The sequence below is a fragment of the Pseudochaenichthys georgianus genome, chromosome 10 (assembly GCF_902827115.2).
Source record: "Pseudochaenichthys georgianus chromosome 10, fPseGeo1.2, whole genome shotgun sequence".
In the NCBI taxonomy this organism is placed as follows: Eukaryota; Metazoa; Chordata; class Actinopteri; order Perciformes; family Channichthyidae; genus Pseudochaenichthys; species Pseudochaenichthys georgianus.
Window position 1 is genome coordinate 22556259 of NC_047512.1, and position 13559 is coordinate 22569817.

The window sequence follows — 13559 nt, forward strand, 5'->3', positions numbered from 1 at the left end:
CCTGTTTTTTCAACAATAAATGTCACACGAGTCAAATCACACTTGATTGTGTGGAGTTGTTTGTTAACTTAATGACAATTAAAGAGGATGTCTATGAAAAAACTAAATGAGGCAGCCACAATGTGCAAACACAACATTCATGGGGATATACTGATAGCATTTTAAGAGAATCCTATGTAATCTAATGTGTTACTCCAATCTCAAAATCAACACAGGATCAGAAGCTAATAAGCACACTGAAATGTGCTGATGCTGATCAGTTTGGTTACACAAATATAAATGTTAAACTGTAAGTAAAAGTATTCAATTGTACATTTTCTAATATAGGAACATAATGATTAATATGACTTATTTGATCATCTTTTGTACCAATGGTGAAAGGATCACTGTGAGCCTCTCCGCTCACACAGGGTTCAAATATAGACGGACAGAGCAGGTTCGTGTAACACAGGCGTTATTAGCTCCAAACAAAAGTATCCACGGGTCTCCAACGTTGCCCACGTGTGGTAACCTTCACAGGTCCTTTTGCCACCTTCCAGGATCCCGCATACTGCAAAACAGACCAGAACCATGTTACGACATACTTTTATTCCGGCACGGATTACCTGATTCTGATTAGCTGTCTGGCCTCCGGCCGAGCCACCCCCTTCACTCCAGCAGCCGGCGCCCTAACCACACCCCGCTGCCACAATCACATTAGTTTATTTGTATTCAATATGTTGTAAATTCTAATTTATCTTAGTAGGGAAAAAAGGCAGACAGGTTAAGGGGGTGGGGGGGGGGAGTAGCGGAAAAATAAACCTATTAAACTAACTATACAGTGGGGAAAGCCTTGGTAAAAAGGTGCGTTTTGAGGGCTTTTTTGAAAATGTCCAGGGTTGAGGCGCTGCGGATTTCGGGGGGGAGAGAGTTCCAGAGGGTGGGGGATGCCACACTGAAGGCTCTGTCACCAAAAGTCCGCAACCTGGTGCAGGGGGTGGAGAGGAGATCCTGTCCAGATGATCTTAGCTTCCGGGATGGAGTGTGGTAGCGGAGAAGGTCAGACAGGTATTGGGGGGCGAGGGCATGGAGGGATTTGTAAGTCAGAAGAAGGAGTTTATAGGTGATACGGTGCTTGACTGGGAGCCAGTGGAGGTGGATCAGGGTGGGGGTGATGTGCTGCCAGGGCTTGGTGTGAGTGAGCACCCTGGCAGCCGAGTTCTGCACATACTGGAGCCTGTCCAGGGCTTTACTGGGAACCCCGAACAGGACTCCGTTGCAGTAATCCAACCAGGAGACGAATGCATGAATGAGGGTCTCGGCCACGGAATCAGAGAGTGATGGTCGTAGACGGGAGATGTTCCTGAGGTGATAGAGGGCAGACTTAGTGACGGATTTGATGTGTGACTGAAATGAGAGAGTGGAGTCAAAGATGACACCCAGGTTACGGACTTCGGGAGACGGGGAGATGGAACAGCCGTCAATGTGGAGGAGGAGATCCCCAACCTTCCGGAGCAGTGCTTTGGGGGCCACAACCATGAGCTCAGTCTTCTTACTGTTGAGTTTGAGTAGATTTGCTGTCATCCAGGTTTTTATGGCATGGAGACAGTTGACCAAAGACTGTGGAGGGAGCTGGGCGGATGGTGAGGTGCTGAGATAGAGCTGAGTGTCGTCAGCGTAGCAGTGGAAATTGTGATAAACGATGATGATGAATCAATAGTGCACTGTCTGTGTGGAGTGGTCACTGTTAGTGGATACAAATGTGTGTAATATAATCAGCGACCTGAGAATCATTTCATTTGATTGTTTATTTAGCAAAGACAATATACATTACATTTAGTGCACATATAAACTCAAACTAAATCAAAAATATTTGTTTTTCACACATTCAAAGGCCCAAAGTGGCAACAGGTTTCAAAGTCCTATAGATGAAAATGGTGAACTATATTGAAGTCATAAGCTTAAAAAAATAATGCTGGATGTTTGTGTTCGAGGATATAAAAAGCTACTACAGTAGGTATTAAAACCTACTGTAATTCCTCTAAAGTGGCAATCCCAGGTGGATCTGCTGTGCTGTAACTAAATCACAAAGCAGAAATATTTGCAGCTCAGTATCAAATATATAAAGAGGTTAACAATGATTATCAAAAGCTGCAGTTCAAAACGATGCTCATTTTTTGCACATTAAAAATAATTCAGGTAATGTAGATAATAATCACATATGTTGATGTATTTTGATATAATTCTTTATATTTATATAAATTACAATAACAGTACTGTTACAATACTTTACATATTGGTGTATGTATCAGTGATCAGTATCAGCCCTGTTTGCCTCGAGGCTTTAATTCAAAGTAATGTACCTTAGCTTTAGTTTACTACTGTATGACCCGTACAGTAAATACAAGCTTTCCTTCAGATAATAGTGGCTACTTTAATCCCTTAAAGGTGGGGTATGCAATTTTGGAGAAACCAGCTCGAATGCGCTAGAATTTGAAAGTACACAACCGGAAAAAATCTGCCTCTTCCTTCAGACTTCCTTACAGAGCCCCTCCTCCAACACACATGAACGCGCACATGACCAATGAGGACACGAGATAAATTTGTGCACAGATGGAAGGCTGACAGGCAGGTAGGCCATGCAGTTATTTTAGCCGGGCCGGCTCAGATGATTGGTCGTGCTTTTTACAGCGCTACGGCTTCCACAGATTAATTTTTTTAATGTATTTATTGTCAAAGCATTTAATGTATTCATTGCTATCGGGATGTTAAGAGAATTCTATGGAATATAACAAAAAGTTTCTTGTTTCTGAAATAAATTACATAACCCACCTTTAATAAGTGCATGTCAAATATTTTTCTCACATGAGAAGACAGGAATCTTTTAGATTCCAAAGCAAGCTTTAACAAAAGCAAATAAATGTGGTTATAATCCAATACACACTCTTGTACTGTGCTAAGAGAAGAAGCTGGGGCTTAAAGATGAGCCTCTGGAAGTAACATTCACATGTGATATACTGTACAGGAGTTAGTGTGCTGCAGGAAAACCAGTGTTAGTTATCGTAAAATAATACTTCACAAGGATGAGATTAAGTTGCAGTCGTGTCGGTCGGTGGAGCCGGGATGTGCCGGACAATAATCTGTTGAAGATACGGAGGGTGCATGTGTTAGGGAAGGAGGCGGCAACAGTAAATATAACTGATCAGATGTATTGTTTGTATTTGAGGTCCCATTTAGATGGTCTTTAGGACTCATTTATCTTTGTACAGGACATTATATCAATCCATGATTCTATTACTGAAGTGATATCTGTCTCATGGTGTCGTTTTACTCTTTGTTAATGCTGCATCATTTCAATTAGGCTTTTCTGGTTAAATAGAAAGACATTACATTGTGGACTTGTATTCAGTCAACAACTCTTTGAGTGACATTAACGTTATATGAATGAATTTGGGAGGGATTACTATCTGGAACTCACTCCCACAACCCATCAGAGACTGCACTGACCATACCTTCAAAAAACGTACACAATCTCACCTCTCCAATCTGGCTTTCTTTTAATGTGTGATTGTTGTTGTATTGCTTGATTTTAAATTTGACTTTAACTATATTTATTACATTACATGTTACATTTATTTGTTGGTCTTTTCTTTTCACTATCTCTGTGAAGCGACTTTGAGCACCTGTAAAAGCGCTTACAAAATACATCTATTATTATTATTATTATTAAGATTATTATTATTAAAATACACAAGAGGGCGGGTCATTGCCAACAGGAATATAGGGGAAACAAATAAACATTGCTTTGTTGCCAAAGAGATCGTCCAGAATATCTTTCTCCAGTTCTCTCATTCTTTTTTACCTTTCATGTTTTATTTGAAGTTTTCATTAACATTTTCATGTGCAAATGTAATGCTGTTCAAAAGTTCGTTTTGTGAACCCCTACACACTCAGTGGTAAAGGAATGTTTCAGATGGAGAAACGATGAAAAGTTCTGTACCTGAGTGCGTGTGGATTTGAGAGCCAAACGTGCGATGACGCACAAGAAGATGAGAAGACCCGCCACAAACAGAGAGCAAGTGAACAAAAGGGCTTCAATAGCAAAAATCTGGTCCTGAAGCACAAGAAAGAGGAAGTTATTCATACAATGCGGATATGTGTCCATGTAGTGTCGATCACATGTCTGTAACTCACCAATCTCTGCAGGCTTAAATACTCGCTCCGATAAAGCTTAAGGTACGTTAAATAGGAGAAAAGACGTATCCTGTAGAAAAAAGAGACAATGATCCCAAGAAGGGAAACCACATACATAGACAAACACACAGTCACCTGGAAGAGAGAGGTTCAACAACATGCGATGAGTTATTGAGTAAAGAAAGGGAGAGACTGACAGTGACGAAATAAAGTTATAACCACTATAGATCAGAACATCACAATATACCTACCATCTTCTTGGATGGACGTAACTCAGTGTAGATAGACAGGCTTCCACAGACAAGAAACTGAGGACAATCAAATAATAATTCTTATTTTGACATTCACCCCAAGAAACATTTAGATGACTGTATGACCTTTGTTTATATGTTTATCACCATTGTAGCTGTAGAAAGCTTTCCTGAACTGGAGTGACATTTTGGATGTCTTTTTTTAATTTCGTTCAGAAATGCAATAAAGACTTAAGTGGAGAAAACAATAATATCCTCTGTCTATTTTCCTGTCCCCCTTAACATCTTTAAAAAAATTATTTTCAATATGACACAATTGCTAATAACGGTTGAACTTGAGTAAAACTGGGAAATAGGCGTATTTGATCTTGTTCCTTATTTTGTCATGAGTTGGATGAGAAGCAGGATATATACAAATATATTTCCAAAAATTGTGAACTTTTAACTTTAGAAACCAAGGAGACATTTGAAAAAAATGTACATAATTGTGAAGAAAATGCATGTGTGTGCCACATGTCATGTACCAGAGTTCCCTGCCAGAAGGAAGTGTAGATTCCAAAAGAAGTAAATTCACCCCTCTCCCCGGACAGCGTAAATCCCATCATGACCTCGGCACAGCCAAAAATCAGAATGGCAATCTGGGGAGGAGGAGAAGGATGGATTCAAGTGCCTACAGTAGAGTAAGAGTTTGCAGCTGCTCATTGTTTAAACATGTAACATTAGTTTCTGTGGCTCTGGATTGTGTGATTTGTTACCCCAACATCTCTGGGCTCTCTTTGGACGAAGCGATGCAGCGGTTTGCTGGACAGCACCTCTTGGTCTGCTGCTTTGTTCCCATCCTTTGCTGTTGATCTCTCTCTTGTTGTTGACTCAGTTCCCTCCATTGCAACACTGTTTTAGGTTGTGGGAGGAGAGAGATAATCAAAACAGATTTTACTCTACAGCTAAGCAGATTTAAAGAGGCAGAATGACTTCAGCTGCATGCTAGAAGCAGGGATATTTACAAAAACATGAAGGGACCCACCTTGTTTTAGCTGTTCTTGCAGAGAAGCAGTGTGCGTGATAACGGGAAGAGAAGGTTGTGGGTGGAAAGAGGAAATGGGGAAATGTGAGACCTTTTCTTTTTTTTTTATTAAGGGGAGGAGCTGAACACTTTATTTGAAATGTACAGGCTCCTATCAGTCATCCAGGCAGGGGGCTATCATTTACTGCAGGAGTGGGGAACCTCCGGCCCCGGGCCGTATACGGCCCGCGAGACCATTTGGTATGGCCCTCGAGGTAATTTCTAAACACACGAAAAAAAGAAAAAATTAAAGAAATGTAGACCTCAAAATAATTAAACAAGCGAGTGCCTGTTTTTCCTGGCAACGGTCATGGTCCTTGAACACAACACGAGCCTGTCAATCACGTGGTATATGTCTCGTCTGACTGCGGTGCAGTTCTGACCATGGTTCTGACGGAGAGCACCAGAACGCGGCTCCGGGACTTCAAAAATTGCAGTACCCATAAATCCGTACACATGCAGCAGTTTTTGCGTGGCTGTGTCTTAGTTGCCCAGTCACGATCTGTTCAGCCCCAACACACGGCGGCGTGCGTTGCCGCTTCAACGCTTCTGCCCATTCACTTTGAATGGGGTGACGTCACGATTCGCCGAACTGCATTGTGGGAGAAAAGCGTAGCTTCTCTCGCGGTGCTCGCTGCAAAAGTAGAGCAATGTTCTACTTTTGCCGCCTCGACGGAGGCGTCAGCCAATCAAATCCTGCGTATGCAAATCTGACAGTGCAAGCGCTAGCCAATTAAACCGCTTGTATGTGCCTGCGATCAGACCAAGCTACTGTTCGCTACATGCATCCAACTTCCCCCGAGTCGGATCACCCACAAACCCCTCCAAGTCGAAATCCATCACTGCAACTCTACGCTATACAGCCAAACAAACAACAAAATGCTGTCAAGGGCCTTTTAGAAAGTAATACTACTCACCACACCGGCACCTGCCCGAGACAGCCTTTGGACGAGCCCCCATATGTTACAACCCGCCTCCCTACTTAATAGTAGTGGCTTGTGAGGCAGTCCGCAACATAAAACAAAAATACACAACACGTAGGCACTAAACTGTGATCGTACATTTATTGCCACAATCATAAAACATTACACTGGAGGACAGGTAAAACAAACAAAAGGACGGAGGGGACTTGGGCCAACCACACCACGGTCCGTATAGGATCCAGAGCCTTCCTCCGCTACCCAAAATCACATAGAACCTAACGGGAGAAATAAAGCCGCGAAAACCTAACTCTAACACGTCCTCCAGGAAACCCAACAAAAAGCAAAAGAGCTCTGCCACAGCAGAGACATCCGGAGTAGTGATCGGCCTCCTCCTTCTCCTTCAGTCTCCTCTTTTATGCTCGGCTGAGTGACAACTGGGAACACCTGCGCCAAGCTCGGCTGAGTGACAACTGGGAACACCTGGGGAAGGCGGAGCCAGCTGTACCTGCACAGCAGAGAGAACAAAGAGGACAACAAAAGGGGGGGAGTACGTAACAGTAAACAACTCTAATAAAACAAGTACTCGACAGAGTAACAAATGATGAAGGTCATTCCAGGCCAGCAGCACACAGTAAGTAAGCACATCAGAAACTACACACAGCTAACGGGCAGCTCACCACACAGTAGCGTCAGAGAGAGAAGTGGGTGTGTATTTCACTCTCCCTATTAGTAGAGGAAGGCTTGTGGTCAATAATCATGTCGTATAATTTCCCACCAGCCTTCAGGTCCTCCACAACATTAGAATCAATAGATATTTAGCTCGCAAACTAGCTGCGGAAGTTATGCACTACGAAAGATAGGTATCAGAAAACCCTAACCTATCAAAGGGGGGCAAGGGCGGACTGGGAGGAAAAAGTGGCCCGGGCATTATTTGACAGACAGGCCCACTTAATGCGCGGCATGTTACTTAACAAAAAAACCTATGCATTTTATGTTATTTTGGACCATTATTCATATAGTAATCACATTACCTGAGCCCTTGAGTTGCCTAGAGCTAAATAGTTACAGCATATATGTATTCATTTTAATGTTAACAGATCATTGATGCAATAACATTTGGACCCAATTTGCCTGACTTGACACATGGAATAAAACATGGGCGTAGGAAGCATCCTCAATGTGGGTGAGACAATTTAACAGGGGGTGTGGGCAGGTGGTGGACCTCACCTCCTCTAGGGGGGTCCGGGGGCATGCTCCCCAGGATTATTTTTTTTTAAATGTTGAAGTTAAATGCATCAATCTGGTGCACTTTGAGAGCAAAATTAGGGATTAAACCTATGGATACATCTCTCAACACCCATATGAAACAGAACTGTAAACAGATTTACTTTTTCTTTCAACATTTATTTGAACAGCAAGTGGAGGCAAAAGTGACTGCACCCAAAACAATAAACCTAGCCTAAACTCAGTAACAGAATGTGGGCAACACGTTCTTCTCCACAGCCGCGCGACCTCTGAGTCAGACGTCACTTCCCCCTTTTCTATCCTACGGGTACAGCCACTCCCCCTGAACCCCGTTTCCCTGCCAACCCCTCTCCTATGCAAGCCCCTCCCTCTGAACCCAGGGCTCGCTACAATACTGTATACTGTATACACAAACTATACAAAAACGCCTTTACGCTTTGGAGCTTGTTTATCCATCTGTAAGCAACTGCCAGCTAGGTCTCTCAGTCACTCACTCCTGATCGCTCACTGCGTAGTGACAGCTTCTACGGGCCTGATGTGTGAAAGTTAAACTATCTGATAGATAGAACATATGGGTGTGGCCGGAACACTTACAAATGTGGGCCGGTAGGATTTAGGCAAAGAACATTTAAAAAAAATGTTTGGCCCTCCGGCCCACGCACAGCACCGGCCTACCGGGAAAACTCCCGGTATTCCCAATGGCCAGTCCGCCCCTGAAGGGGGGCAAGGGCAAGACAGGGCCCTCATCTGATTGGTCAATTCCTTAAAAGTTTGTCACCAAAGGAAGCCACTTTCTTGTGGCCTCCTCTGGACCATGGCATTATACATCCATGCATTAGGGCACCAGTGAGTGCAATATCGTGTTTCACCAAACATCCACCAAATAGACTAACATTTAGAGGGGCGCTGTTTTACTCTTTGTAAAATATTCTGACAATAAGGGAGAGATGGCAGCACAGACGACGGTCTGAAAAACTGGGGGAGCCTGGCTTTCCCTGGCCTCCTGGAGAAAACGCCACTACATGACGGTACTCAAGATTGCGCAGACAAATCAACTTCCGGTGATAACGAGGAAATTAAAATAATCGACCTGAGAAGGACCCCAATGCTAAGAGATAGCTAAGATCAGCGCCATATTTATAGATGGAATCTATCTAAGATAACTTTAATCTATATCTTTAAGATATATTTATCTATAAGATAACTTTAACAAGATGCCTGTGTGCTTAGTACCAGGTTGTTATCATACCAGCAATGGGTCTTGCTCGTTCTTTCACTTCCCGTCTGATGAAAGGACCAGGAGTGGCTGGATCAAGTTAGCTACCTAGCTAGTAATTAGCACGTTAGTTAGCATTACAGCCTTGTCATTGTTATTAGCCTTAACATGAAGTAACATGAAGTAACCCAACATGTTAAACAGCAAGAGTAGTAGTCATATTTCGTGAACCCTTTGAACCCTAACCTATTTAAGCGTCTCTGAGTTGTGAAAAGCGCTATATAAATAAAATGCATTATTATTATTATTATTATTATTATTATTATTATTACTGTCACACCGGTGTGATCATTCTATACACAACTTAAGCCCGGGGATAAATGCTAACGCTACACAACCCAGTCTCGTGGCATTTCGTGTTCACCAACACGATTTTTAATCTATTGATTCGTGTTCACCACGATTTCCCCCTTTTTTTCGTGTTGCACAGCACGATTTTAAAAGCAATGTATTTCTACTGGTAATGTGTTTCGTGCCTGCAGCACGTCTTTTTCTCCGGTCGGGTCGTGGAAGACTGGAAGCTGTGTGGTTCATAAAAACATGTTCTTACTCAATATCAAGCCACAATTATTGCTTTTATTTTAAATCGTATAATTTCTGACTTTTGTTGCCGTCTGTGAGGAAAATAAATGGGGCTCAGAGCCTCAGGATACTGAAATCTGTATTTTTTAAATCTTTTTTTCCTTCTAATTGTTATTCTTTTCAAAATAACACACTGTTATTTACTCACCAATAACACACAATTATCCTTGCTTTTATTTATTGGTTTAATTCCATAATCCCGGGCTTTTTTGGCGTCCAACTGAATTTCAAAATAAAAATAACCGGAAACAGACGTAGGCCTCTAGGAGTTTAGGATGGCCGAAGACACTACACTACCCATAATCCCCAGCTATCGTTTAGGACTACAGTCCCCGTGATTAATCTTCAAGCTCTGGGATTGGATGTTGGAGTGGCAGTGCGCCAAGGTTACGCCGAGCATCAAACAGCTGTTTGAAATGGAACGAAACCACGCCAGACTATCCAAAACTGGAATCGAACGCCCCCCCAGAACTACACGCTGGCTATTGTGTTTCGCAAGATGTTCTATGGGACGTCTCTACTGAACGTTTTCGTTTTTCCCACAATTAGAAGTTGCCAGTATTAAACACATTGGTAAATGTTATCAAATGTAAAACATATAATTAATAAATGGGTGAAAATCGTTTGTGTCCATAATGCGCAGCATTAATATATACCCACATGACAGCTCATTGATACTTTGTAATTCTACTCCACTACAATTCAGAGGTTAACCTGGTATTTTTACTCCACTACACTTATTTGAGTTACTTTGCAGATTCTGATTAATGATGTGGAATATAAACAACCCTTAAATCAGACTTTAGTTACACCTGAGTAAAATTCAGGTAAGGTGATTGTCAAGTCCGAACAATCAGGAGAGATATTTGATAGTTGGTGCTTGAGAAGACTAAACATTTATCTGCAATTGACAAGTAATAAAGTATATTCATTACTCGTTATTCTCTACTAATAGTTAATTAAAGACTGTATATTATGGCTATTTTGCACATCCCTTTCAAGATTTCAAGATTTTCAAAGGTTTATTGGCATGTCATATACACAACTAGTGTAGAAAAACTTGGGTCACAGGTTCCTCAACAGTGCATTACAAGACATCTATCAATATGTGTGTATACCTCCACCATTAAACTGTCATATTCTGCACATTTATTATACTATCTACATACATAAGAGTATAATTCATATGTATAATATCAGTTAAAATAAATGCTTCAACATAGTTAACATTGCAGGAAAGCAATATATTAGACGTTAAGTACTTTGTCAGGCTTAATATTTATCTGTAGATAGATACCCCCAAAGCTTTTTTTCTTATTTAAAAGAAGACCTTAATCTAAAGTATTATTTAATGTTTAAATAAAGGTTAATTCGTTTTTCTCTTTTGCACCTCCTCCTATTAATATCTTTGTACATCCAGCACTAAACTGTTTTATTGTAGAGATCACTTACAGTATCTTCTTGATTTTTTATATTCTATATTTCTATCACAGACCTTCTACTTTCCCCCTATGAAAGTATGTACTCTTAATATTTTTTTAATCAAATATAACACATAAAAACAATAATTCAATAACGTGCTTTAACCACTAGGCGGTGCACACAAGGTGCACACAGCCATAATAACTTTGTATTATTAGTGTAGGACACTTATGTATGTACAACATCTGAAGATGTGTAGTTTTATTCATGCTTTCACATAATTTTACAGCATATCGCTATACTATTTCTGAGACATCCAACCAGAAGATGCATACTATTCTCCTGCCTGCAGGGAGGACACAGAAAATGTCAACAATGTCATTAAACTCAGTTGATGTGACCATGGATGCATTACTTAGTACAGGCCCAGAGGGACAATGAGGCAGCCACAATGTGCAAACACAACATTCATGGGGATATACTGATAGCATTTTAAGAGAATCCTATGTAATCTAATGTGTTACTCTAATCTCAAAATCAACACAGGATCAGAAGCTAATAAGCACACTGAAATATGCTGATGCTGATCAGTTTGGTTACACAAATATAAATGTTAAACTGTAAGTAAAAGTATTCAATTATACATTTTCTAATATAGGAACATAATGATTAATATGACTTATTTGATCATCTTTTGTACCTAAACTCTTAATCTTTTAGGCAATGGTGAAAGGATCACATTATAGTTTATTTGTATTCAATATGTTGTAAATTCCTTCAGGTTTAGTTCAATTCTAACTTATCTTAAATGTATGTGTATATCGAAATTCAATGCTAGGCATTTAACTTGTAGCCTACTCAAAACTAAAACAAAGACCCCGATTAATTATTTGCTTGCCATCTAACAATGTGTTCAAAGTGGTACAGACTGTTATCTTTCTATGATAAACGATGATGATGAATCAATAGTGCACTGTCTGTGTGGAGTGGTCACTGTTAGTGGATACAAATGTGTGTAATATAATCAGCGACCTGAGAATCATTTCATTTGATTGTTTATTTAGCAAAGACAATATACATTACATTTAGTGCACATATAAACTCAAACTAAATCAAAAATATTTGTTTTTCACACATTCAAAGGCCCAAAGTGGCAACAGGTTTCAAAGTCCTATAGATGAAAATGGTGAACTATATTGAAGTCATAAGCTTAAAAAAATAATGCTGGATGTTTGTGTTCGAGGATATAAAAAGCCAAATGTATTAAAACCTACTGTAATTCCTCTAAAGTGGCAATCCCAGGTGGATCTGCTGTGCTGTAACTAAATCACAAAGCAGAAATATTTGCAGCTCAGTATATGAAATATATCAAATCAAGTTTTATTTATATAGCACATTTATAAACGATTTTTGGTCGAGCCAAAGTGCTGTACATATAATAAAAATAGCCTACAGTAGAGACACTTTACAGCAAATACAACAGCAATGTTTGTTCAGAATATCAGTGAGAAAAACGACACCTCTATCCTTAGACCCTCACATCGTACAAGGAAACACTTCCAGAGAAAACCCACAGTTTAAAGGGAAAAAGGGAGAAACCTCAGGGAGAGCAACAGAGGAGGGATCCCTCTCCCAGGACGGACAGACGTGCAATAGATGCCGTGTGTAAATCGAAGAGATAATACATTTTACAGCATCGGTAGACCAAATGTTTGGAAATGCATGTGTCTGTAATAAGAAGAGGTTAACAATGATTATCAAAAGCTGCAGTTCAAAACGATGCTCATTTTCTGCACATGAAAAATAATTCAGGTAATGTAGATAATAATCACATATGTTGATGTATTTTGATATAATTCTTTATATTTATATCAATTACAATAACAGTACTGTTACTGTATCAGTAATCAGTATCAGCCCTGTTTGCCTCAAGGCTTTAATTCAAAGTAATGGCCTTAGCTTTAGTTTACTACTCTATGACCGTACAGTAAATACATATAAGCTTTCCTTCAGATAATAGTGGCTACTTTAATCCCTTAAGTGCATGTCAAATATTTTTCTCACATGAGAAGACAGGAATCTTTTAGATTTCAAAACAAGCTTTAACAAAAGCAAATAAATGTGGTTATAATGCATTTCCTACTGCAGTAACATGTACTGTGCTAAGAGAAGAAGCTGGGGCTTAAAGATGAGCCTCTGGAAGTAACATTCACATGTGATATACTGTACAGGAGTTAGTGTGCTGCAGGAAAACCAGTGTTAGTTATCGTAAAATAATACTTCACAAGGATGAGATTAAGTTGCAGTCGTGTCGGTCGGTGGAGCCGGGATGTGCCGGACAATAATCTGTTGAAGATACGGAGGGTGCATGTGTTAGGGAAGGAGGCGGCAACAGTGAATATAACTGATCAGATGTATTGTTTGTATTTGAGGTCCCATTTAGATGGTCTTTAGGACTCATTTATCTTTGTACAGGACATTATATCAATCCATGATTCTATTACTGAAGTGATATCTGTCTCATGGTGTCGTTTTACTCTTTGTTAATGCTGCATCATTTCAATTAGGCTTTTCTGGTTAAATAGAAAGACATTACATTGTGGACTTGTATTCAGTCAGCAACT